Below are 27,525 nucleotides of genomic sequence, written 5' to 3'. Positions count from 1 at the left end.
TATTGTATGATCTGTGAATAATGCCGTTGCACTTCCAGTATCAGGCTCAGTGTCAGCCTGCGGCACAATGATGGGTAGCGATGAGCGCCGTGGCAATGATGTAGTTTCTTTCTCTGGCCTTGGTGCGTTTGCAGAAGCTGGTGGGCGCCAAAGGGGTACACGCGTTGTTTCTGCTCGTATTTGCAATGCAGAGTTTGTGTCGCTCGGCAGTGATGTTGTTTCTGCTGAGCAACGTTGGGGCACTTTTTGCCCTCTCCCCTTCCTGGCAGCCTCCTCAGGCTCTGTTTCGAGTTTCACTTCTCACTCAGGCTTTGTTTCAACTTTCACTTCTCGCTCAGGCTGATGCTGTGGCAGTGGACTGGCAACAGTTTCTTTCTTTTCCAGGATCGTTGTCTCTTTCTGGTCGTTTGGATCAGGCAAGGTTTTCAGTGAAGCTGGGAACTTTTTGGCATGGGTAGCATGAATCCAGGCCTTGCGGCCGTCCACCCGTATGGCCGTCTGCGTCGCCAGCAACACTTGATAGGGGCCGTGCCACCTGGGTGCTAATGCTGTCTTCCGCTCAAAATTTCTCAACAGCACCCAGTCTCCTGGCTCCAGCGCGTGTCCCAGGCCTGTGTACCTCACTGGTAACGCCCCCTGCACCTACTGATGAATCAAACGCAACGTCTGCATTAAAAGGCCACAGTACGTGCTTAACACAGGATTCTCTACCTCACATAGTCTTTTGGGCTGAGGCGCGCACCATACATTTGCTGGTCTCCCCATTATAATTTCATAGGGGGAGAGCCCAGTTTTAGCCTGCACAGACGTGCGCATGCACAATAGCGCTAGGGGTAATGCATCCACCCAACTCAATCTGCTCCCAGCACAGATTTTAGCTATCTTTGACTTTAAGATACCGTTATGTCTCTCAACAAGCCCGGCAGAACTGGGATGCCTGGAACTGTGGAATCGTTTCTCTATCTGTAGACCTCCACAGATCTGTAACACCACTGCGCCCACAAAATGTGGGCCGTTATCTGACCACAGGACACGGGGCAGTCGAACCGGGAGAAATACTCCTTCAACATTACTTTTGCCGTTGACATGGCAGTACAGTCTTTTAAAGGATGTGCCTCCACCCACTTGCTAAATGCACAAATCACCACTAACACATATTTGTAGTTCTGGCACCTTTCCATTTCTATAAAATCAAAATGGATCACCTCGAATGGCATAGAGGGTGGGCCAAAACTACCTACTGGAGTCACGGTTCCCTTCCCTACATTGTGTTGCAGGCACGTAATACAATTCGGCTCTAGCCTTTCTGCATTCTTTTTTATGTGCTCATTTTTCCATACTGTGGATAAATGCTGTACCATCTTCTTTGCGCAAATGTGGGTAGGGCTATGCGCCATTGTAACCATTGCGGTTACGTAACAATTTGGCAACATCCAGTTCTTGGTCTCTTTGTCCACCCAACATCCTTCCAAATCTAACTCAGCAGAGCCCTCAGCCCACCCCTGAATCTCTTCGGTCGTGGCCTCAGCCTGCATTTCTTTGACTGTGGCAACTCCATTCTCTATCATACAAGGTACTTCCTCAGTCTGTACTGTCATCATTCTAGTACTCAAATCAGTGGCTGTTTGTTTCGCCATCCTGTCTGCAAATGCGTTTCCCTCTCCCACTTTACATGTTACTTTTTTATGCGCCCCGCATTTTACTATTGCTAGGTGCTTTGGAAACGTGAGTGCAGACAGCAATCGTACAATCAAAGGCCCATGCTGAATCCTGGCCCCATGTGATGTCAAGAAACCCCTCTCAGCCCAGAGTCGACCAAAGTTATGAACTACCCCGAACGCGTACTGACTGTCAGTATATATGTTTACATTTAAATTTTCAGAGAGTTCACAGGCTCGGGTCAGTGCTATTATTTCTGCGGCTTGTGTCGAATTGTAGAGGATTCTTCTGCTTTCTACAACACTCTCTAGGGTAGTAATTGCATATGCGGCAGTTGATGTGCCATCAGGTAATTTAAAACAAGAGCCATCGCAAAACAACTCTCCATCTGGCTCTTTCTGTGGGGTGTCACTCAAATCAACTCTTTCCTTTGTCTCTTCTTCAGTGACCATTAAACAATCATGGGGTGGTGATTCGTTGTCACCAATTTCTGCTATGGGCAGTGCCATTAATTCTGCAGGATTCAATGCGCTACACCTCATAATTTGGATGTGGGGTGCAAACAAGATGAGCTCATATCTTGTTAGTCTAGCAGAGGTGAGGTGTTGTCTGTGTTCTGTTTAATAGAACGTCTATGGCATGTGGCACCATCAGAATTAAAGTATGCCCCAATACCATTCCTTTCGTTTGTTTCACTGACGCAGCAGCCGCTGCAACAGATCGCAAACATCGTGGTAGTGCGTGCGCTACAGGGTCCAGCGCGGAAGAATAATAGCCGCACGGCCTATTTCTTCCACCTTGTTCCTGTGTCAAAACCGCCAATGCACATCCTTCATTCTCACTCACAAATAGTCTAAATATTTTCTTGTAGTTTGGTGTGCCTAAAACTTGCGTGGAACATAATGCAACTTTCAATTGTTGAAACGCTTTCTGACATTCCTCATCCCACTGCAAAGGCATCACTGCATCCTTTTTAGATAATTTTATCATCGACTTCACAATCAACGCAAAATTACTGATCCACTGCCGACAATAAGAGGCCATGCCTATTACAGCTCCCACTCCTTTTTGAGTTTTTGGAATAGGCATACTAGAAATACTTTCTATGCGTTCTGGTGTTAATCTTCTCCCTTCTTTCGAAAGTAGGTAACCCAAATAAAACACCTCCTTTTGATTATACTGGAATTTCTTGAAACTTGCCTTGTGACCATGGGTCGCTAGGTGTGTCAATAGTAATATAGTACTTTCTTTGCAGATCTCTTTTGTGTCAGCAGCTAGTAACAAATCATATATGTACTGCAAGAGTGCGCAACCTGTTGGTAGTTCTAGCATATCTAGCTGTTCCTTTAGTGCCCTGCTGTAAATGCTCGGGCTTTCTGTGTATCCTTGTGGAATGCGTGTGAATGTTAATGATCGACCTCCTAGAGTGAACGCGAACAGATATCTACTGCTTTTATCCACTGGAATGCTAAAGAACGCGTTCTTCAAATCAACTACACTAAAGTATTCTGCAGTGGCCGGTATCATTGTCAGTATTGTTGCGACATCTGGGACCAAAGGGAATTGTGGGTCTACCACTTTGTTCAATGCGCGCAGATCAATTATGAAACGATATGGTACTTCATTGCCTCCTTTTTTGTAAACTGGAAGAATCGGGCTGTTGCACGTGCTACCTGCAATTTTTTCAACCACCCCCAATCTCACCAGGTCAGTAACAATACTCTTCAATCCCTTCTCACATTCAACAGAAATTTTATACTGGGGAATTTGTGGTAATGTAACACCTTTTTTTAAAGTTATTATTGCTGGCTCTATTTTCAAGCATCCTACATCGTTATCATGCATTGCCCACAGACAGGTTGGTACTCTACTTAGCTCTTCTGGTAACGCTTCTGACATAAATTCCGTCACCGGTGCATCGTGAGGCCAAATCGTGAGGAACACCCCATCTGCCGTACAATGTATAACTGCCCCCAATTTTCTCAACAAATTTAATCCTAGCAAGTTCTCCCCACAATTTTCTGTCAGAAGAAATGGATACTGTTCCGTAAATGGTCCTATTGTAATTGGGACAGATTCGGACACAGGGTTAATTATGGGTGTACCTGCGAACCCTACAGAAACATTCTTTTGCCCCGACAGTGGGATCTCCGGAACCAAGTGGTGGTCTATCGAACACGTTTGTGCCCCTGTATCTACAAGGAAACGGTGCTCCTTATTCCCGACTCTTATTTCTACGTAGGGTCCTCTCTGATTCACGGGAATAGACACTGGTTCCGACCCCTGCTGTGGGCTGTCCTATTGCAAAAATAACACATCGTCCGATGTGTAGTCACCTCTGCTGCTATAATACGTGTTTGGCTGTGTATCAAAAATATTCCCATTTCCCCCTCTGTGTCCTCCACTCTGATCATTTCTCTGTTGGCCCTGCCCGCCCTGATTTTGGTTCGCAACACTTTGGTTCACTGCCTGGTTCTGTTGAGCTTGGTTTTGACCATGGGATTGGTTTTGATTACCTCCATTGGTATATCCCTACTGCTGCTGCATGCTATTTCTGCTTGGGCCATTTGACCCCTGATGTCCTCTATGAGGCCTTCTCTGGCCAAACCCACCTCTATTCTGTAGGTGCGGGCATTGCACTCGCCAGTGTCCTTCCTCTTTACAGTACGCACATTGATTTAATCCCAATGACACCCCGTGCATATTATTCAAATTTCTCCTGCCTTGTGCATTTCCTCTACCTCTATTGTATCCAATTACCTGCTGCAGTAACACCCTCATTTTTAAATTTACTCTATCCTTCATCTCTCTTTCTTTTGCCACATTTACCCTGTTCTCGTAATATTGGGCTACTCACCGGTTTTGCTGCCCAGGCACTTTCCGACGCCATTAACATATCTTGAATTGGTAATATTAGTCCCCTCACATATTTATCAACAAATAGCCTTTTCCCCGACTCTGTGCTCACATCCTGCCCACTGAAGTCTGTGAATACTCCTTCAAATCTATTGAAATAATCCGTTACTGGCTCATCCTTGCCCTGTACACATGTAGTTAATTTGTCCCACTGAATCCTTTTTTCTGGAATTATTTCTCTCAATCTCCGCATTATCCGTTCGGTAGATCTGCCATGCGGGTTCCCGGATTTTCCCCATCTTTTTTATTTTTATCCTCCAATAGTAACTCCGCTCATGTGGCGCCAAAAGCCCCCACGTCATCTACCATCTTTATCTGTTTCCATATATCTGCTGGCAAAATGACTGAGAAAATCAAATCTATATTGCTCATAGTAAGCACTGCTGATCTCAGGGTTGACTCTACTTCCTTGTAGAAACCTGCTGGATTCTTTCTTATATCGGGAATTGTCTGTTTTATAGTATTCACCTCTTGCCTGGAAAAGGGGACATGCACATACTGGGCGGTGAAATGGGCTGGTGTTCCCTGCGCTTCTACTGTACCCTTCGCACGGACCTCTACTTTTGGTACAAACGTGGGTGGAACCTCTCTCATTGGAAATGCCCCACTCACAATCCCTCCCCCTTCTCTTAGGTTCAATAGTATTCCTAAATCCAGTGATAGGCCCGTTTCTCCTGTACTTCGCTCGAATGCTCTCTTGTATACCGCTAGTATCTCGGGTGGGCTAGCCTTATTGTTTTTTATATCCTTGTCTATTAAATGTTCAGCCATCAATTGCAGTGCCTTTCTTTTCATTGGCATGGAATATTCGTCAAATATGTCATGTATGACCATTGTTGGGATACTAGGATTCGACATCCACTTTATCGCCTCCCGTATACATACTTTCAGCTTGTCGCCCCTCTGTACAGATGACATTGAATGTCTCCGCTGTATGTATGGTTCTACCGTCCCTCTCCCATCTCTTGTAATATCCCAACCCCTGTGCCCAGGTGCAGCAAACATTACAGCATAATCATTATCCAACTCATTTTTAAGATCAAAAAGTCCATTCACATGTTCCTTTACTTCTTCATCTTGTATTCTACAACATGCTAATTGGTTCAAATGTAACAATCGTTGTGGCAGTAATTTCCCAAGTAACTTTTTCCATTCTCCCACCAAAAATCTCCCCATGTATTCCAACACTACCTGTCTCTCGTTGATTCTTCGGTACCCATATAATGAGGCCAATGCTACCGTCCCATCATTTCTTTTTATGTACATTTCTGCCTCTTGCTGTAATTCAACCTTTCTTTCTTTGCTGATCGCGCTGCGAGTTACCCGTCCAAATCCTGTTTCCTCAGCCCCGCCTCTCGCCTCCCCGGTCTCAATTTCGACTTCAGGAGGGGCGGATGGTGCTGAATCTGTCTCTGGAGCGGGAGGTGCGGATGGGACAAGTGACACAGGTGGCATCTGTGAAGGGCCTTCCTGGGTGCTGGGAAATTGCGCGTCTGCGGTCTGCGCTTGTGGGAGGGCTCCAGCTGTGGGTGGGGCGTGGGTTAATGCTTGCATGAGGGGAAGTGCTTGGGCTGCGGGAGGGGGTATGAGAGCTACTGGTTGGGCCTGCGCAGTCACTACTGGCGTGTTTGGTTTCGATCCTGGTTTTGGGCCTCGACCCGTATGGGTTAACAAATGTTCCATTAATTGGTCTGCTATGTGTAGTTCCCGCTGCGGGTATATTCCTTCTATGTTCATTTGCTCACCTCTCCCTTCCCGTCTTAGACTTGCCGTCCACTCCTACTCCTCCTTTTCTTCTGCTACCTCAAGCTTCGATTTGTGCCTACGCGCATGCTTCTCTCTACTCCTAATTTGGAGCATTGCTTCCCTCCTCCAATCTTTGATAGTCTCAAAAGCTGCGGGTCGCGCTTTTTCCCTTATCAACACCCTTTCTAGGTTATCTATACTCGCAATCTCAAAGCTACCATTAATCGGCCACTGATGGTCCTGTTGCTTTCTAGTTTGCCTATGCCAAATTTCACAAAATATTATCGCACCCACACCATATTTTGCATACATGTCATAAGCCGGCGTTCCCCCAGGCGGTGCACTTTGGCCATTTTCCAAGGACTGTCTACCACAGCGGAAAAGCCCCGCTAAAGTGGACAGTACTCCAGGCATGTTTTTAACCTTCCCCTTGGTTAACCAACCTTACTCTGGATGTTTGAATTTGCAAAATCAACATTCTACCAATAATCAGGGTTTTGTTTGAATCGGGGAATGACTCACCTGATAAAACAAGTCGCCTGTGTCCTGACGCAACCCCTCCCAACGTCGTGTCTGCGCTTCTCTGGCTTCTGCCTCGTTTCGGGACCCTCGCCTCCTTTGCCCTCTGGCCCGGTACGCCGATCAGGGATCAGATGTGTGCAGATCTGCGGAAGGAATCTCTCCTCACTTCTACAGGGCGCCCTGTACATCTCTTGATCCCGGCTCGGTTGTCCCGTCCTCGCCGTTCTTCCGCCTCTATTCCGTTACAACGTCTACGAAGGGGCAAGTGGGGGAGGGTCCCTATTTGGGTGCCATCTTGAAAGGGGCCCTTAGGGGTCCCTCGCGATATGGAAACAAGGCAATAACCATACACGAAAGGATGCGCCAGACACGAGGTTAAAATTCCCAATGCTAGGGTTTATTGCAAGCAAAAGTCCCAATTGGCCAACTGTGGTCTCACGCCCCGCAACGTGTATTCTCTAGACCTCGAGGGACACAAGAGAGCGAATTACGTACATCTGTTACATATATACAAAATGCATATCATACAATCAGCTATGACATGTTTAACACCCCCCTTTTATTGAGTTTCTTTGAACTCGGGATGATGATGGACATTTCCGACGAGTATGACAATTATGACACTTTCGATGTCTATTCTAGTAACAATGTACAATTTAGAAAGTGCGGAGGCATCTTCTAGTTGTTGAACAGAACACGGTGCTTCTGTTCTTGGAAGCAAGCTGCACACGGGGGAAGAGTCACATTCCAAACTTTGCTATCTCGAGGTGCTATTCGTGTCCTGGGAGCCTACACGCTCTAAAGGGTTTTGTGAAGGGGGGCCGTAAGAAGAGCATAATTCAAGCTGCTTTATTCTAACATATTCTACCACAGTACGAGACTGGCTGGCAGCTGTGAAATGATTAAATGCCCTGCAGCTCTCCCTCAAGGCTACAGAGAGGGAGCGTGGGCATTCCTTTCTGGGCTGCTCATGAGGAGTTTCAACAAACTCCTCAGTCCCGCGGCCTTGCCCTTTCATTTTCAGACAACAATGTTAACAGTTGAGCAGAGTAAGCAGAATTCGCAAGAATTGCAAGCTGCAAAGCAGTTTAGACAGAAAGCAATGAGCAATGGTTAAGAAGCAAAATGGCGATTCTTGCTACGTTTAAAATGGCCGCTTGTTGGTCAAGCATAGCAGTCTGTATTTCTATAATTCTGTGCATAAGACGGTTGGCCTTCGGCCATCAAGATACGTCTATCATCCAAATGAAGGGTATTCACTTTTCCAGATTGACACTAGTGGCAACATCTGTGACTTCACCAGGGCTAAGAACCCCATCATAGCCTACCCATTTACATCATGTGTGTCACAATCTGCCTGGCAATCCACAAGGGCAGCTATACAATCTGCCCTAGACTTATCAGCAAAATCTATTTCTCTGCCTTGACAAGCCATCTGGAGAGCCTAGTCAATCTGCCATTTGCAATAGACTCCATTGCTTGTAATGTAGTTATCCTAGTATACACAACTAAACCTCAAATCAACAAAGTGCAGAGATTTTGTACGTGGTAAGGTTACAGACTGGGCCTCATAAGTTTGGCGGTACAGTGACAATGGTGCCGGTACAGCACTGGCACCGGTGACACCGTTCCGCCAAACTACGAGTTTTGCTCTCGGGTGCCGGTGCATCCAAGCTTCCAAGTTATAGGGCAGAATGGGGATGGGGAGCCCTGTAATACCGGCACCCGCGAATGGGCAATTACCGGGTTGCAACACTCGTAATGGCACCGTTTCGAGTGTTCTTGTGAAACCAGGGCACTGATGAATTTGGTCACTGCAGCTACTTTCAACTAGTGCAAAACTAGAAATTGTGCACAAATATGTTCCTTACACCAAAGAAAATATTAAACATCCTTTAGAATCTGGCACTTCATTGTACATTAAGTATTCTGAGCGTTCATGTCCATTTGCAAACAACTGATGGCTGGTTTGTGGTGGCAAAGAGACCATCATTCCTTGCTGTCCTAATGACACCCAAGGCAGAGGCTTGGCCCATCCATTACCCCAACCGTAGTGATAGGCCAAGGGAATACGATGCAATACACCTATCCTTCAGGACCCATTGTGTGCCATAGTCTTTCAGTCACACTGTCATTTTGAGCTCGCCATGGTTCACTGGAATATATGGCCTCCCTGTTACCTCAAAACCAGTCGCCCATCTGCCTCAAGCGTTCTTCAAATATTGGGATCATTTGACCTTCATGATTGGGTTAAGAATTCATCAAAAGGTTTTCCCCGCACGATACAGTTTCTACCAGTGTCTGTACAAGTTCTTCATTTGTGAGGTAATCTTATAACTGAGCATTCCTTCGATATCCCCAGGAATACCTGTTGATAGTCATACTGTGTTCCCACTTATGAGGAAGAAGGTGCCCAGGGTTGTAGCGGTCACTGCATGTGAGAAGCCACCATGTTTGCATGGAGTCACCTGCCCCCAACGGTCATTGGTGACCACAGTGTCACCAACAGGACTCATTCTACAGCCAAGCCAGAAAGTCTTTGCTGTTCCAGTAGTTATCTGAAGCACAGGCATCACCATCAGAACACAATGTCGGGCTTATTCTGCATCACCAGTTCATACAGTACCGGCACAGTTTGTGGAGCTGCAAAACGCTGTGTCTTAAATGTATGTTCTTCATCTGCAGTAAAAAGAGGGTTGAACCACTGAAAACAAGAGTGGTAAAATTCAAAATGCAAGTCTGTCTTCGTCGTAATTGCTTTTGCCAATGATCACACCAAGTTCCATTTCAGTCCCACATCACCTGAATTCCAATTCCAGGAGCATTCGGAACCCCACGAGGTTAAACCTTTGTGATGCTTTGAAGTCAGGACAACATATTTAGCCCCAGAAGCATTAAAAATGTCGCCCACTTGTCCACATCATAGAAAGTTGCTGTGAGAATGGGACCAAAGTCTTCATAAGAGAAATCTGGAAGGTAGATCTTTGTTATAAATTCCACATATGCCTTTTGCTTCTGCCAGTAATACCAGAACCACTCGCTGCCGAAGCTAGGCACGGAGAACACGCCCAGTGGATGAATATTCCTAACTTGACGTCATAATACCAACTCAGAAGAGGTCTGGTGTCCAGAGGTTCCTAAGTGGGCTTGTATGTGACCCTGCCTACCAGCGTGGATCCCAGCAGAAGGGCAAAAGGCTGCATAGTAATAACCAGTGTCTTCAGAGGAGGCACCCAGCGTGGATCTCAGCAGAAGGGCAAAAGGCAGCATAGTAATAACCACTGTCTTCAGCGGAGGCACCCAGTGTGGATCCCAGTAGAAGGGCAAAAGGCAGCATAGTAATAACCACTGTCGTCAGCGGAGGCACCCAGCGTGGATCCCAGCAGAAGGGCAAAAGGCAGCATAGTAATAACCACTGTCGTCAGCGGAGGCACTCAGTGTGCATCCCAGCAGAAGAGAAGGGCAGAAGGCAGCATAGTAATAACCACTGTCTTCAGAGGAGGCACGCAGCATGGATCCCAGCAGAAGGGAAAAAGGCAGCATAGTAATAACCACTGTCTTCAGAGGATGCACGCAGCATGGATCCCAGCAGAAGGGCAGAAGGCAGTACATTAATAACCACTGTCTTCAGAGGAGGCACCTGGCGTGGATACCAGCAGAAGGGCAGAAGGCAGCATAGTAATAACCACTGTCTTCAGATCAGAGGAGACACCCAGCGTGGATCCCAGCAGAAGGGCAGAAGGCAGCATAGTAATAACCACTGTCTTCAGAGGAGGCACGCAGAGTGGATCCCAGCAGAAGGGCAAAAGGCAGCATAGTAATAACCACTGTCGTCAGCGGAGGCACGCAGCGTGGATCCCAGCAGAAGGGCAAAAGGCAGCATAGTAATAACCACTATCTTCAGCGGAGGCACCCAGTGTGGATACCAGTAGAAGGGCAAAAGGCAGCATAGTAATAACCACTGTCTTCAGCGGAGGCACCCAGTGTGGATCCCAGTAGAAGGGCAAAAGGCAGCATAGTAATAACCACTGTCTTCAGCGGAGGCACCCAGTGTTAATCCCAGTAGAAGGGCAAAAGGCAGCATAGTAATAACCACTGTCGTCAGCGGAGGCACCCAGCGTGGATCCCAGCAGAAGGGCAAAAGGCAGCATAGTAATAACCACTGTCGTCAGCGGAGGCACCCAGCGTGGATCCCAGCAGAAGGGCAAAAGGCAGCATAGTAATAACCACTGTCTTCAGATCAGAGGAGACACCCAGCGTGGATCCCAGCAGAAGGGCAGAAGGCAGCATAGTAATAACCACTGTCTTCAGATCAGAGGAGACACCCAGCGTGGATCCCAGCAGAAGGGCAGAAGGCCGCATAGTAATAACCACTGTCTTCAGAGGAGGCACGCAGAGTGGATCCCAGCAGAAGTGCAAAAGGCAGCATAGTAATAACCACTCGTCAGCGGAGGCACGCAGCGTGGATCCCAGCAGAAGGGCAAAAGACAGCATAGTAATAACCACTATCTTCAGCGGAGGCACCCAGTGTGGATACCAGCAAAAGGCAGCATAGTAATAACCACTGTCTTCAGATCAGAGGAGGCACCCAACGTGGATCCCAGCAGAAGGGCAGAAGGCAGCATAGTAATAACCACTGTCTTCAGAGGAGGCACACAGAGTGGATCCCAGCAGAAGAGCAGAAGGCAGCATAGTAATAACCTCTGTATTCAGAGGAGGCACGCAGCGTGGATCCCAGCAGAAGGGCAAAAGGCAGCATAGTAATAACCACTGTCTTCAGAGGAGGCACACAGAGTGGATCCCAGCAGAAGGGCAGAAGGCAGCATAGTAATAACCTCTGTATTCAGAGGAGGCATGCAGCGTGATCCCAGCAGAAGGCCAAAAGGCAGCATAGTAATAACCACTGTCTACAGAGGAGGCACGCAGCGTGGATCCCAGCAGAAGGGCAGAAGGCAACATAGTAATAACCACTGTCTTCAGCAGAGGCACCCAGCATGGATCCCAGCAGAAGGGCAAAAGGCAGCATAGTAATAACCACTGTCTTCAGAGGAGGCACCAGGCGTGGATCCCATCAGAAGGGCAGAAGGCAGCACAGTAAGAATCACTGTCTTCAGAGGTGGCACTCGGCGTGGATCCCAGCAGAAGGGCAAAAAGCAGCATAGTAATAACCACTGTCTTCAGAGGAGGCACCCAGCTTGGATCCCAGCAGAAGGCAGCATAGTAATAACCACTGTCTTCAGAGGAGGCACACAGAGTGGATCCCAGCAGAAGGGCAAAAGGCAGCATAGTAATAACCACTGTCTTCAGCGGAGGCACTCCGCGTGCATCCCAGCAGAAGAGAAGGGCAGAAGGCAGCATAGTAATAACCACTGTCGTCAGCGGAGGGACTCAGCGTGGATACCAGCAGAAGAGAAGGGCAGAAGGCAGCATAGTAATAACCTCTGTCTTCAGAGGAGGCACGCAGCGTGGATCCCAGCAGAAGGGCAGAAGACAGCATAGAAATAACCTCTGTCTTCAGAGGAGGCACCCAGCTTGGATCCCAGCAGAAGGCAGCATAGTAATAACCACTGTCTTCAGAGGAGGCACACAGAGTGGATCCCAGCAGAAGGGTAAAAAGGCAGCATAGTAATAACCACTGTCGTCAGCGGAGGGACTCAGCGTGGATACCAGCAGAAGAGAAGGGCAGAAGGCAGCATAGTAATAACCTCTGTCTTCAGAGGAGGCACGCAGCGTGGATCCCAGCAGAAGGGCAGAAGACAGCATAGAAATAACCTCTGTCTTCAGAGGAGGCACCCAGCTTGGATCCCAGCAGAAGGCAGCATAGTAATAACCACTGTCTTCAGAGGAGGCACACAGAGTGGATCCCAGCAGAAGGGTAAAAAGGCAGCATAGTAATAACCACTGTCGTCAGCGGAGGGACTCAGCGTGGATACCAGCAGAAGAGAAGGGCAGAAGGCAGCATAGTAATAACCTCTGTCTTCAGAGGAGGCACGCAGCGTGGATCCCAGCAGAAGAGAAGGGCAGAAGGCAGCATAGTAATAACCTCTGTCTTCAGAGGAGGCACGCAGCGTGGATCCCAGCAGAAGGGCAGAAGACAGCATAGAAATAACCTCTGTCTTCAGAGGAGGCACCCAGCTTGGATCCCAGCAGAAGGCAGCATAGTAATAACCACTGTCTTCAGAGGAGGCACACAGAGTGGATCCCAGCAGAAGGGTAAAAAGGCAGCATAGTAATAACCACTGTCGTCAGCGGAGGGACTCAGCGTGGATACCAGCAGAAGAGAAGGGCAGAAGGCAGCATAGTAATAACCTCTGTCTTCAGAGGAGGCACGCAGCGTGGATCCCAGCAGAAGAGAAGGGCAGAAGGCAGCATAGTAATAACCTCTGTCTTCAGAGGAGGCACGCAGCGTGGATCCCAGCAGAAGAGAAGGGCAGAAGGCAGCATAGTAATAACCTCTGTCTTCAGAGGAGGCACGCAGCGTGGATCCCAGCAGAAGGGCAGAAGACAGCATAGAAATAACCTCTGTCTTCAGCAGAGGCACCCAGCATGGATCCCAGCAGAAGGGCAAAAGGCAGCATAGTAATAACCACTGTCGTCAGCGGAGGCACGCAGCGTGGATCCCAGCAGAAGGGCAGAAGACAGCATAGAAATAACCTCTGTCTTCAGCAGAGGCACCCAGCATGGATCCCAGCAGAAGGGCAGAAGACAGCATAGAAATAACCTCTGTCTTCAGCAGAGGCACCCAGCGTGGATCCCAGCAGAAGGGCAAAAGGCAGCATAGTAATAACCACTGTCGTCAGCGGAGGCACGCAGCGTGGATCCCAGCAGAAGGGCAGAAGACAGCATAGAAATAACCTCTGTCTTCAGCAGAGGCACCCAGCATGGATCCCAGCAGAAGGGCAGAAGACAGCATAGAAATAACCTCTGTCTTCAGCAGAGGCACCCAGCATGGATCCCAGCAGAAGGGCAGAAGACAGCATAGAAATAACCTCTGTCTTCAGCAGAGGCACCCAGCATGGATCCCAGCAGAAGAGAAGGGCAGAAGGCAGCATAGTAATAACCACTGTTGTCAGCGGAGGCACGCAGCGTGGATCCCAGCAGAAGGGCAGAAGGCAGCATAGTAATAACCTCTGTCTTCAGAGGAGGCACGCAGCATGGATCCCAGCAGAAGGGCAGAAGACAGCATAGAAATAACCTCTGTCTTCAGCAGAGGCACCCAGCATGGATCCCAGCAGAAGGGCAAAAGGCAGCATATTAATAACCACTGTCTTCAGAGGAGGCACACAGAGTGGATCCCAGCAAAAGGCAGCACAGTAAGAATCACTGTCTTCAGAGGTGGCACTCGGCGTGGATCCCAGCAGAAGGGCAAAAAGCAGCATAGTAATAACCACTGTCTTCAGAGGAGGCACCCAGCTTGGATCCCAGCAGAAGGCAGCATAGTAATAACCACTATCTTCAGAGGAGGCACACAGAGTGGATCCCAGCAGAAGGGCAAAAGGCAGCATAGTAATAACCACTGTCATCAGCGGAGGGACTCAGCGTGGATCCCAGCAGAAGGGCAGAAGACAGCATAGAAATAACCTCTGTCTTCAGCAGAGGCACCCAGCATGGATCCCAGCAGAAGGGCAGAAGACAGCATAGAAATAACCTCTGTCTTCAGCAGAGGCACCCAGCATGGATCCCAGCAGAAGGGCAGAAGACAGCATAGAAATAACCTCTGTCTTCAGCAGAGGCACCCAGCATGGATCCCAGCAGAAGAGAAGGGCAGAAGGCAGCATAGTAATAACCACTGTCGTCAGCGGAGGCACGCAGCGTGGATCCCAGCAGAAGGGCAGAAGGAAGCATAGTAATAACCTCTGTCTTCAGAGGAGGCACGCAGCATGGATCCCAGCAGAAGGGCAGAAGACAGCATAGAAATAACCTCTGTCTTCAGCAGAGGCACCCAGCATGGATCCCAGCAGAAGGGCAAAAGGCAGCATATTAATAACCACTGTCTTCAGAGGAGGCACACAGAGTGGATCCCAGCAAAAGGCAGCACAGTAAGAATCACTGTCTTCAGAGGTGGCACTCGGCGTGGATCCCAGCAGAAGGGCAAAAAGCAGCATAGTAAGAACCACTGTCTTCAGAGGAGGCACCCAGCTTGGATCCCAGCAGAAGGCAGCATAGTAATAACCACTATCTTCAGAGGAGGCACACAGAGTGGATCCCAGCAGAAGGGCAAAAGGCAGCATAGTAATAACCACTGTCGTCAGTGGAGGGACTCAGCGTGGATCCCAGCAGAAGGGTAAAAAGGCAGCATAGTAATAACCACTGTCGTCAGCGGAGGGACTCAGCGTGGATCCCAGCAGAAGAGAAGGGCAGAAGGCAGCATAGAAATAACCTCTGTCTTCAGAGGAGGCACGCAGCGTGGATCCCAGCAGAAGAGAAGGGCAGAAGGCAGCATAGAAATAACCTCTGTCTTCAGAGGAGGCACGCAGCGTGGATCCCAGCAGAAGGGCAAAAGGCAGCATAGAAATAACCTCTGTCTTCAGAGGAGGCACGCAGCGTGGATCCCAGCAGAAGGGCAAAAGGCAGCATAGTAATAACCTCTGTCTTCAGAGGAGGCACCTAGCATGGATCCCAGCAGAAGGGCAGAAGGCAGTACATTAATAACCACTGTCTTCAGAGGAGGCACGCAGCGTGGATCCCAGCAGAAGGGCAGAAGACAGCATAGAAATAACCTCTGTCTTCAGCAGAGGCACCCAGCATGGATCCCAGCAGAAGGGCAGAAGACAGCATAGAAATAACCTCTGTCTTCAGCAGAGGCACCCAGCATGGATCCCAGCAGAAGGGCAGAAGACAGCATAGAAATAACCTCTGTCTTCAGCAGAGGCACCCAGCGTGGATCCCAGCAGAAGGGCAAAAGGCAGCATAGTAATAACCTCTGTCTTCAGAGGAGGCACGCAGCGTGGATCCCAGCAGAAGGGCAAAAGGCAGCATAGTAATAACCACTGTCATCAGCTGAGGCACGCAGCGTGGATCCCAGCAGAAGGGCAAAAGGCAGCATATTAATAACCACTGTCATCAGCTGAGGCACGCAGCGTGGATCCCAGCAGAAGGGCAGAAGGCAGCATAGTAATAACCTCTGTCTTCAGAGGAGGCACGCAGCATGGATCCCAGCAGAAGGGCAGAAGGCAGCATAGTAATAACCTCTGTCTTCAGAGGAGTCACGCAGCGTGGATCCCAGCAGAAGGGCAGAAGGCAGCATAGTAATAACCTCTGTCTTCAGAGGAGGCACGCAGCATGGATCCCAGCAGAAGGGCAGAAGGCAGCATAGTAATAACCTCTGTCTTCAGAGGAGGCACGCAGCGTGGATACCAGCAGAAGAGAAGGGCAGAAGGCAGCATAGTAATAACCTCTGTCTTCAGAGGAGGCACGCAGCATGGATCCCAGCAGAAGGGCAGAAGGCAGCATAGTAATAACCTCTGTCTTCAGAGGAGGCACGCAGCGTGGATACCAGCAGAAGAGAAGGGCAGAAGGCAGCATAGTAATAACCTCTGTCTTCAGAGGAGGCACGCAGCGTGGATACCAGCAGAAGAGAAGGGCAGAAGGCAGCATAGTAATAACCTCTGTCTTCAGAGGAGGCACGCAGCGTGGATACCAGCAGAAGAGAAGGGCAGAAGGCAGCATAGTAATAACCTCTGTCTTCAGAGGAGGCACGCAGCGTGGATCCCAGCAGAAGGGCAGAAGACAGCATAGAAATAACCTCTGTCTTCAGAGGAGTCACGCAGCGTGGATCCCAGCAGAAGGGCAAAAGGCAGCATAGTAATAACCACTGTCTTCAGCTGAGGCACGCAGCGTGGATCCCAGCAGAAGGGCAAAAGGCAGCATAGTAATAACCACTGTCTTCAGCGGAGGCACGCAGCGTGGATCCCAGCAGAAGGGTAAAAAGGCAGCATAGTAATAACCACTGTCTTCAGCTGAGGCACGCAGCGTGGATCCCAGCAGAAGGGCAAAAGGCAGCATAGTAATAACCACTGTCTTCAGCGGAGGCACGCAGCGTGGATCCCAGCAGAAGGGCAGAAGACAGCATAGAAATAACCTCTGTCTTCAGCTGAGGCACGCAGCGTGGATCCCAGCAGAAGGGCAAAAGGCAGCATATTAATAACCACTGTCTTCAGCTGAGGCACGCAGCGTGGATCCCAGCAGAAGGGCAAAAGGCAGCATATTAATAACCACTGTCTTCAGATCAGAGGAGACACCCAGCGTGGATCCCAGCAGAAGGGCAGAAGGCCGCATAGTAATAACCACTGTCTTCAGAGGAGGCACGCAGCGTGGATCCCAGCAGAAGGGCAAAAGGCAGCATATTAATAACCACTGTCTTCAGAGGATGCACGCAGCATGGATCCCAGCAGAAGGGCAGAAGGCCGCATAGTAATAACCACTGTCTTCAGAGGAGGCACGCAGCGTGGATCCCAGCAGAAGGGCAAAAGGCAGCATATTAATAACCACTGTCTTCAGCTGAGGCACGCAGCGTGGATCCCAGCAGAAGGGCAAAAGGCAGCATATTAATAACCACTGTCTTCAGATCAGAGGAGACACCCAGCGTGGATCCCAGCAGAAGGGCAGAAGGCCGCATAGTAATAACCACTGTCTTCAGAGGAGGCACGCAGCGTGGATCCCAGCAGAAGGGCAAAAGGCAGCATATTAATAACCACTGTCTTCAGAGGATGCACGCAGCATGGATCCCAGCAGAAGGGCAGAAGGCCGCATAGTAATAACCACTGTCTTCAGAGGAGGCACGCAGCGTGGATCCCAGCAGAAGGGCAAAAGGCAGCATATTAATAACCACTGTCTTCAGAGGATGCACGCAGCATGGATCCCAGCAGAAGGGCAGAAGGCCGCATAGTAATAACCACTGTCTTCAGAGGAGGCACGCAGCGTGGATCCCAGCAGAAGGGCAAAAGGCAGCATATTAATAACCACTGTCTTCAGAGGATGCACGCAGCATGGATCCCAGCAGAAGGGCAAAAGGCAGCATATTAATAACCACTGTCTTCAGCGGAGGCACTAGAGGCACATAATGAAGCCCATTATCTTTTTATCCCGCTCCCACTTCCTCGTTTTCGTTTGTCAAGGAAGTTCTTTTCAGGCCCATCCTGCTCCAGCTTCATGAACCCTCCTATTTTCTCTTATGGCAGCTTTTATTACTTTCGTATTTATTTTACCAACATTTGCTTGGTTGAGTGCATTCCTCCACAGACCACTCCCCCCTATCCCCATTTTGCGCTTCCTGTGCAGCTACCACATCAGTCGTTATCATGCTCCCAGTTTGCAGTGCTTCCAGGTATTAAACGTTTTGTAGGAGCCGGCTCATAACTCTTGGCCGTAAAAAGTTTCCTCTAAAGCTACAATCTAAGCAAATGCAAGACGTCATTCAGTTCCTGTTGGAGGGTGTTGACTTTTTAATATGAATTAGAGGTACAGATCTGGGGTGGTGGAATGCGGGGTCGTTCTGAAGGGCACTGCATTAATATTAGTCCTTTACATTTTATTAAAAGTCCTTCAGCAACAGGAGACGCATCATGCCAATAAAAGAAGAATACATTTCTCCACACAGTGGAGGTGATGAGAGGTTGCTCAGAAACGTCCTTACTTATTGCACATATGACGTCACTAGGAGTAGCTCTAGAGTATGATGGGAAACTTCAAATGCTGTCTTCTGCTCATTGAATACTACTTCTAGCACCTGCAGATTCATCTGGACATAAGTTATCTTCTTAACCTCTGTAATCAGCTTCTCTAACTCCTAAAACCTTCTAGGTGCCATTTTATTAAATCCTTTCAAGAAAGTTATCCAAACATGAAGAAGCTCATCTTTATACTCTGGGTCATTATGTGTTAAACTGCCTTGCTTTTGTTTGTATGACAAAATGCAAATCTGTAATGGGGATTGGGACCAATTCTACGCACTTGTCCTACTATAGAACAATGGTCCTCCTGTTAATGATAGCACAATAGACCAACCACCCCAACAGATTTTATTACCAACTAATAATACTTGACCTTCTGCTACTTTACTAAGACATGCACCTGGGTGTTTGAAAAACCTGCAATTTCCAAGTTGGGCCATTTCCTAGCCACACATTCGGGGTTACCCCAGTAGCTGATGAGAGGTGTCTGGTTAGACTGCCAGAAGGTTGCACTTCACCCATGTACATCCTGACATGATTTTTGGGTCGGGCCCGGATGCCTCAAGTTGGTCCCTTGGCAGTGAAGGTTTATTAAGAGCTGCACTGAGGGTTTCAGATTGGACCACAGAGGCAGAAAACATACAGAAAACACACACAGAGAAGTGATAGGACAAGGACTGGGAGGCCCTGTCTCTCCAAAAGCCATTTCCAGCATCGCGGGTGTGCTCCCTGAGTGGCTGGTACAAGCTTACCCACATTATTTTGGAGACCGATGATGCAATACACATTGGCCATTTTAGGAAACTCTGGAGTGAGCCAGGACTGATAGTAATATTTAGGTGTTAACAAGCTGTCACTAATGGTCACACAGTTAACAAGCTGTCACTAATGGTCACACAATTGTGGGGCTCAGTGTTGTGTGGTTCCCCGTCATCGGTGGTAGGGAGTAGGGATGCTGGATTCAGTACTTAACATATGGTTATAGTGACATTGTTGTGAAAGTTAAAAGGAGAATCTCAAATCTACTAGCAAGGAATGCATACATGTGTTGTGTTTTGGTATGCAGCGGGAGACAACTGATTAGGGAACAGCAACCTCAAGGTACATTCCAACACTATATTCTCGTACTGTTCTTCTGGCAGTGCTGCATGTCATGTCTAATGTCCATCCCTGTTAGTAAGCACTCTGGTCTCACTCTCAGCTCAACTCAGAGAAAGGTCTAACGTTCCACTAATGCGATGGAAGAAACTATCAGCCACTGGACTGACCACAGAGGACGTCCATTCTTGACTAATTCATAGCTAATTCTATGCTCATGCTACAATGATTAGATGTATAATGTGTGGGCCTCAAAGTCTGTTTCTCTTCCCCTGTCACTGTCACAGCCATTTACAACCCCTCAAGACCTGACAGTTTACTCACTGGTTCTGCAACCATTCCACGTCAATGCTTGTGTCTCTTCCTAATGCACACCTAGTGATAGAGAGATTGATAAAAGCAGAAAGACTTCGAAGAGAGGCAAAATGCAACACATATCGCAATGTTGCTGTTAAGCATTTCACTGTACCGATATATCTCAGTCAAGAATGACCAACGTTTATAAATACGTTTTTTATTACATTAACAAGCCCTTAGTTCTTCTTGCTAATTCAACACATTGGGCCTCATTACGAGTATGGAGGTAGCCATGTCGTTCTTAGTGGCATGGCTACCCCCATACCGGGTACCGGGTCTGGGTCCCAAAAATAGGGAATTACCGGGCCATTCCGACCTTGGAAGGACCGGTAATTCCCTTTCGCGGGACCCAGACTCAGTACATCCCCATTCCCAGTACATCCCCATTCCCATTTGAGCCCCCATAGGGCTCAATGGGAATGGGGAGGATGCTAACAACGGGCTCGTTAATGACGGGCCCATTGTTAGCATCCTGGTCTGCAAGCGGGTCCCGCTAAGGACGTCTGGTCTGTCCAGGCGTCCTGAGTGGGACCCGCTGCAGACCTCTTAATGTGGTGGCCCGGAATGAACAGTGCCAGTCTCATACCGGCACCGTTCATTCCACGACGCCTTCCTCGTAATGAGGCCCATTGTTTTAAAAACATTTTTTTTAAATAATTATTTGTGTTTGTTCTAGACATGATACCTTTACACAATGCATTCAATACAAATGCATAAACAAAATAATGTCAAATATAAAATGCATACAATATACACCAAGTCACCATGCAATCAGCAAACATTCATCTTATACATTTGTAAAACCTCCATTGTTCAATTACCATATATCTAAACTCAAAATATATCTTCTATCTCCACCACTAATTATCACTTGCTGAAGGTCATTAAAAATCTTTATCAAAAATTGTATTAGCGCTAAAATAAGTGAAACGTGAGTCTATTCCAAACATCTGAAGCAACGACTGCCGTAAGCGAATGCACAAAGGGCCCTAAAAAGGTTATTCGATCCACAGCTGCCAAAGTACAATCCATAACCACATGTTGGAGAGTCTCATTAAAGTCTGATTAACACAGTCTGCACTTCCATAATTCTTTTGGAATTCTAGAGTGGGACCAATTATTTCCAGTGTCGGTAGGCAGTTTACGAAACGTCTGCTCAACTAGAGTCTAATGTCCTTCATTGGAGTATAGGGAAGCTCGTTGTTGCAATATATCTTGATTCTATCTAGATCGTCCAAATCTTCTATCACATCCCATTGTTCAATTTTCTTCTTCATAATTGCATGAGTATCTGTACCAAGATGTCTGTCCCTTCCATAAAATGGTTACAACACTTCTATAATTCTGTAGAAAGACATTACACCCGCCATATAACATTTCTCCCAAATAAGTGCCCAATATAGGTTTTTCCATATTAATCACCTTCCTATATGCAAAGAGATTTCTCTTCAGGTATTGGGCCCACCAAGACAGTAGACCCAGTTCCACACATTTGCCATCTTCCATGTACCTCAGTTCTTCTCGCTAGTTCAACCTAAGGTTCAAACAAATCTGCTTGGTAGATAACAAGTCACTTTTCTTTAACAAAAATGTTATCAATACTCTCATCTTGGGCTTAATTCACATTAACCAATTCAAAATTCCCTGTCCATCCTCTATCATGTCCTTAAGGAAAGATGCAGCACTTCTAAAGTCAAATCACAATCATCATTTCACTGAAGCACTATTGTATAAAGGCACTGAAACCTATCATCTAATTTCCAAACTAAACTAAAAGCTTAAATCAATAAAGCAATCGTATGCTTCTCAATATATATGCCAAAATATAAAATGCAAAGCACAAAATCATAGCATCCACGGATCAAAATTGCACATTGCTCTACAAAGCTAAATCCTATTGCATCCTAAAGAAAGTATAATCGTATCCAGTGAGGGATAATCTGTTTGGAACAATCGATCTGTTTGGCCCTCGCTGTGTCGTTACCAGCCCCACAAAGGCTTCCTGCTGTATTTCTGTGCGACACGTGCATCGCTAATCATTCCTGATCTCTAACTGGCCACCATGGAAAGGGAGAAGGGACTACACATAGTCCCTTCGTTCTTTTCCATGGCGGCCATTTTCATTGTTTCCATTTTTTATATCTTTTTCATGGCTGCCATGGAAAGAGAAAAGGGACAGTGTGTAGTCCTTTCACTATGTTCCATTGCGGCCATTTTTCTTTGTTTACATTTTTTAAATCTTTTTCATGGCTGCCATAGAAGTGGAGAAGGGACTACATGTTGCCCCTTCTCCCCGATCCATGGCGAACATTTTATTTTCCAAGTTGCAAAACGCTTTCCAAGCCGTTTCCCAACTCGAGAAAAAATACTATTAATACCCTGGTACAATGTGCTGGGGTACTAATAGCAATAGAACCCTCGAAGGATGGCGGAGAAATTACCGTTGGGTAATCCAGCTGTGGCTATGTTACTCTCGCCCTGGGGGTATTACCCGACTGGTAATGCTCCCCCTCCTTTTGTTCTGTTGCTTTAAGAATGCCTTTAAGGTGTAGCTCCAACTGCAACCTCTGTCATGGCTTCAGCATAAACAGCCCTGGCGTTTGGGCAAGCAGCATATGTATAGAGTCCCCTTGCTTGGGAATCCCTGTACCATAAATGCTGTCACTGGGCGGGCAAATTCCCTTGCTTCTGACTCCGACTTAAAATTACCTCCCTATTCTTCTTAGGATAAAGATAAACAAGATGGTTGGTACCTCGCTTCCGTTTGCTGCCGAATTATCAAGTTTTGGCTTCTGGATGATTTATCTTGAATAGCTTTAAGCCAAATTATCTACAGGCTCGAAATGTCCCTAATTCAAGGACCCAACATCACAAGTTGTTTGTCTTAGCTCTTAAGCAAAGTGCTGTTTATTCCTCTGACATAGAAAATGAAGTGGATTTGTTTCACTACCTACTCATTCTATCTGTTATATGTATGCAGACCGCAAGTGGAGCTAAAGTGGTCTTTGGGTCTTGTTCAAGTGGAGAGTTGTTTTCAGTGGCTGTTTTTCAGACTGGGAGATGCATAATCACGATCAACACAGCATAAGAAGGCAGACCTAGCGAGGCACAGACCGCAAGTGGAGTTAAAGTGGTCTTCGGGTCTTTGGAGGTCTGCAGTGGTGAGGTACACCCCCTTTGGACATAAGGTCTACTTTGGTTCGCGGCAAGCCTTCTTATGTGGTCTATCTAATGATACGCTGAGAATAACTGGTGAATAAATTACCCCTCCCCACCCAGTTTTTCATATGCCGGGTAAAGCCACTAATGGAGCTAAAGCACATCTCTCCCGGATGGCCAAGCCATATGACCTTCGGTCGGATAAATGTCATGCATATGTCTCAATCATAGTGGATAGGCAGCAGGAAGTGGCACAAAATCAACAGAGAATGTAGGCCAAAGAAACATGATGCAGCTGTCAGCTGAAAGCAAGCGCGGTAAAATTACCACGTTTTACAGCACAAAGGACACTAATTTGGAAAGACTGCTGCATACAATCTCTGTTTTAGAGGAAATAGGCAGCTTGCACGCGAGTATAAATAACTATGATAATAACTCTGTTATGCACTCCAGGACAGCATTCTAACAAGTGCTACTTTCACAGCGATTGCAGAACCACCAGCAATTACTGCAATAAGTGATGAAGCTGATGAACTGACCAAGACTGGATCTCAACAAAGACTCTCCGAAAAGCCCCAAGATGGTATTATGGAGATTACACCACCCCCCTCCTCCTTCTAGGTGCATTAAATTCATTATCACTCTGGAGAAGACCCTACGATAACTGTGAGATTTGGAGCGCTTAATTTTGCAATCAAAATATTATTAAAACTTTGTGGCACTATACACGACGGTCTAAAGCATCAAGGGGAAGTCTTACTGCAGTTGTTCGAGTCTGTTGGTGAAAAAATTGTTATATCTGGGCGTGAATAGCCACAGGTAGATGAGGTGGAATGGCCCTTGACTATTATCTATCAAACTGATGTAGAGGTGGGTTACTTAAATGACGAAGGACTAGTATCCCCAGCAACCTACCCTACATGTAAACAACAACGGTTGCAAAGTGTTTGTGGGGTAGCAGCTTTAAAAACAAGAAAATACAACAGGAATTGCTGTTAACGAGATCAGCCAACCCCTAAACTCCACAATAAGATCGCCTCACTGGCAAAGTAAAAAAGCGATGGAAAAGAGAAGCGCGCCGGAAGAGGAGATCTGCTCAAAATGTTGGCACCCTGACCAGTTGGTTGGTTAAGGATGATGGGGAAGTTCAATCAGTAGCACCTGCAAATGCACATAACCATACAATTAGGGGGGCCACGACCGGCTTCAGTTTTGTCAGTTTTGGAGAGATTCAATATACGCACTGAGGAACACAACCGTATACTCCAAGACGAGCAACATAAGTGTAAGGATGAGAACCTGGCAGTACAAGAACTCGACTCAAAAATATTTACCATCATGCCGGTCAAAGCATCTGAAGACAAGCAGAATTTAAATCTCTCATTGTTGCTGGATCTATTTTATAAAATACCATCTCTGAGACTTTATAGTTCATGTGACTTTGATTTTGTAGAGCCTCTGGTCACAGTGCCAAGAAAAGTATCTTGGATACACTTCTGCCTACCGGAAACAGCTACCCTGATACGTCAACACCAGGCTTCCCTGAAATATGTGGGCTATGTTCTCGATCAAAAAATTGAATTCGTAAAGCCATCAAAATGATGCGCACATTGTAAAGGGAAGCAAGGTACTAATGACATTTCTGACCCAAAAGTGCACCTTAGGGAGGAGACAAAATACGACAATGCTAGGGAATGTCTTCAGAGATTTGTACCCAATCTGGTTAATGGTCGTAAGAAAGCCACATTGGAAACATTTGCTGGCAATAATTGCCGATTGGAGATTGTAAATGCCCTCAATGTTTTGCCTAAGGATTATACCGATCATGCCATGCTTATATCAGATATTATTTGAATGTGAAGAAATTGGGTGAAGTGTGGTAACTTGATCCCGAATAGTCCAAGCAACCAACTCATTTAGACCAACGCTAAAATTTACAAAATTTGTTCAGTCACGTTGGACCAAGGAATGTCAGGTTGATGTGAGTTAAATGATATGAGTGCTAATGAGATAGAAGAACGGCTCCACCAGATCACATACACAGTGGGAGCAAAAGATGTGGGACCTAACATGGTCAGTGGAACCCAGGCCATAACTGTGGTTGACATAAACATATGAAATGCCAAGCGTGAAAAACATAGCGCTATTATGGCTGACAAGAGGCATTGCCCCAGGGACTGATAGTGTTTGTTGTTGGGGAAATAAAAAGAATTAACAAGAAATACAGGGCCGGGGTAAAACACTATAAGGCAAATATCTTTAAGACAAACTGGGAAAGGCTTGTGGATTTTTTAAGGGAATGTGACACATGGGCTATTTGGAAACTACTTGTAAAGGCGAAGGGCGACAATGTCAAACAATTGATAAACCCTATATCTTGTTTTTCTTGGAGGGCATACATTAGAGAAAAAGTCTGTGATGAGTTGATAGTGCCGGGTGAAGATACTGGGATATGTTCAATATGGCCACTGGAAGTGATTGAAACAACAATTGAAGAATTCCAAAGCACCTGCCCTGAATGGGCTAGCTAATGCTGTCCTTAAGAACGACCTGGGCAATTGGGCTTATATAATGTATTTGTTATTCTCTAAGGGTTGCTGTGAAGGTAAAGTGCCGTCCTAATGGCAGCAGTCTGTACTGCGCCCCGTATATAAAAAGGTGACAGGATGAACGTAAACAACTACAGACTGCTGTCCATGTTGGACGTCACCGGCATGCTCTTTGATACCTTGTTCCTTAGGGAGTTGCTCAAATGGGTAGAAGATAAGATGATTCTATGCCCATTCCAGGCAGGCCTTCGGCCCGGTTCTTCTACCGTCCACAATATCAGAGCACTAGATTCCTTAATGCATAGTGTAAGGAACTCATGGTGGCAACAGTAAAGACGGACACAAGTGATCACAGTTCAAGGGTGTTTATTAAACTGTATGCGGGTTGGAAAAATGCCTAGTCTAAACCTAAATCTAAGATGGGAGCAAGCGTCGACCAGCAAATGAAAAATAAGGCAGTCCTAGTGGCGTTGTATCAAATATAAAAGGGCCTACACTAAGAAACCTATTGCCAAACATTACAACTAATACAAAGAGTGTGGGATAGAATTATGAAGAAAGAAATTAGGGTTCACAGATAATATGTCAGGATGCGGAAGCCTGGGTCTCCCTTCCCTACGTTTTAAGTACGGGGTTAGGTGGGATCATGGAGCACAGCGCACACTCGAGCTCTCTCAGCACGAGATGACAGTTCCGTTTCAGCTATCAGGGCCGTTGATGACCAAGTCTCTTTTCATTTCAATGTCTCTTGCCTTCGAGGACCTGACATATTCAAATAACAAAACAAAAGTTCTTTCAATAAAGTAAAAGTTTGTTTCCTTGCTTTACTTAGGGTGAGGATACTTCACCTCTCAGTCCCCCTCTTCCGGGCGCTGACCCCTCTTTACTTTCAGCCTCCCTCCGTCGGGTTCACTATGGCTTTTTCTATATCACCTTGGGGTGACGACTTTCCACCCCTGCAATCTCTTCTTCTGGATTAGGTCTGCAAATATCCTTAGTATCTTTACTTTGGGTGAAGATTTCACCCCGGGGTGCCCCCTCTTCTGGGTGTTGACACCTCTCAAATCTTTCAGCCTCCCTCTATCGAGTTCACATTGGCTTTTCTCCTTCTCACAAATCTTAATGTCTTTTTAAACAGTTCTCCATGGACGTGTTGTGTTGGAAAAAGAGGGTGGTAGGATTTTTGAGTATCCTACGGGGTAGAATGGAGAAAAGTTATTTTCGGGAGGGTGAAATGGGTGGGGGGGATTAAGAAACAAACGAGAATGACCAGAGTTCTTATTGTGACCTGAATATGGGGAATTGTGGGAATAGTAGTGTGTTGTCAGAGCAGACTGGGTTTTCGGAAAATAACAAGGTGAGGAATGACTGGTAGTATCTGGATAGGAAACAGGGATTCTGTGATATATACTTTTTGGGTGTTACCGGGTTTGGGACCTTTGAGGGTTGATTATGTATGGAGGGGTTGTTGGATGTGGGCAGGAGAGCTTTAATGGAAGGAAACGAGGCAGATGTATTAAAACCTATAAAGATCTTAGGGAGTTTGTCCTCCTCTCCTTCCTCTGTGGTGCCATACCGCATCTCACCTGGGATATTTCCCTGAGCACAACCCCAGGCTCCCCCATCCAGGTGATCCTCTCTTGCTCGTCCTCTCCCAGGGTCGGGGGTTGAGAATGTCAGCCCTTCCCAGGCCACCTGAATAGCGATGTCCAAGGACTGCCTGGGAGAATACCCTAAGGTTTCGCACAATAGGGCATGAAGCAGCGACGGTGCTGCTTTATACACCACATTCATTAATTTTAAATCTGCCTTTGACCATGTAAACAGAGCAATGTTATGGTCAAAGC

The 27,525-nt window shown here is 47.0% G+C and overlaps 1 protein-coding gene and 1 pseudogene across 1 annotated transcript in view; one reads left to right on the top strand and one right to left on the bottom strand.

Annotated features, from left to right (window-relative positions):
- Window positions 1-27,525, top strand: part of LOC138516972 (zinc finger protein 268-like) — a 68,864-nt gene that overhangs the window by 31,768 nt on the left and 9,571 nt on the right. The gene's annotated exons all lie outside the window — the stretch shown is intronic.
- LOC138515413 (plasma alpha-L-fucosidase pseudogene) lies at window positions 8,929-13,354 on the bottom strand (annotated as a pseudogene).

Source organism: Ambystoma mexicanum, chromosome 6q, assembly GCF_040938575.1.
Source record: "Ambystoma mexicanum isolate Mex_15411 chromosome 6q, UKY_AmexF1_1, whole genome shotgun sequence".
Taxonomy (NCBI): domain Eukaryota; kingdom Metazoa; phylum Chordata; class Amphibia; order Caudata; family Ambystomatidae; genus Ambystoma; species Ambystoma mexicanum.
Note: the sequence above shows the minus strand (reverse complement) of the source record. Positions and strands in the feature narration are given on the sequence as shown.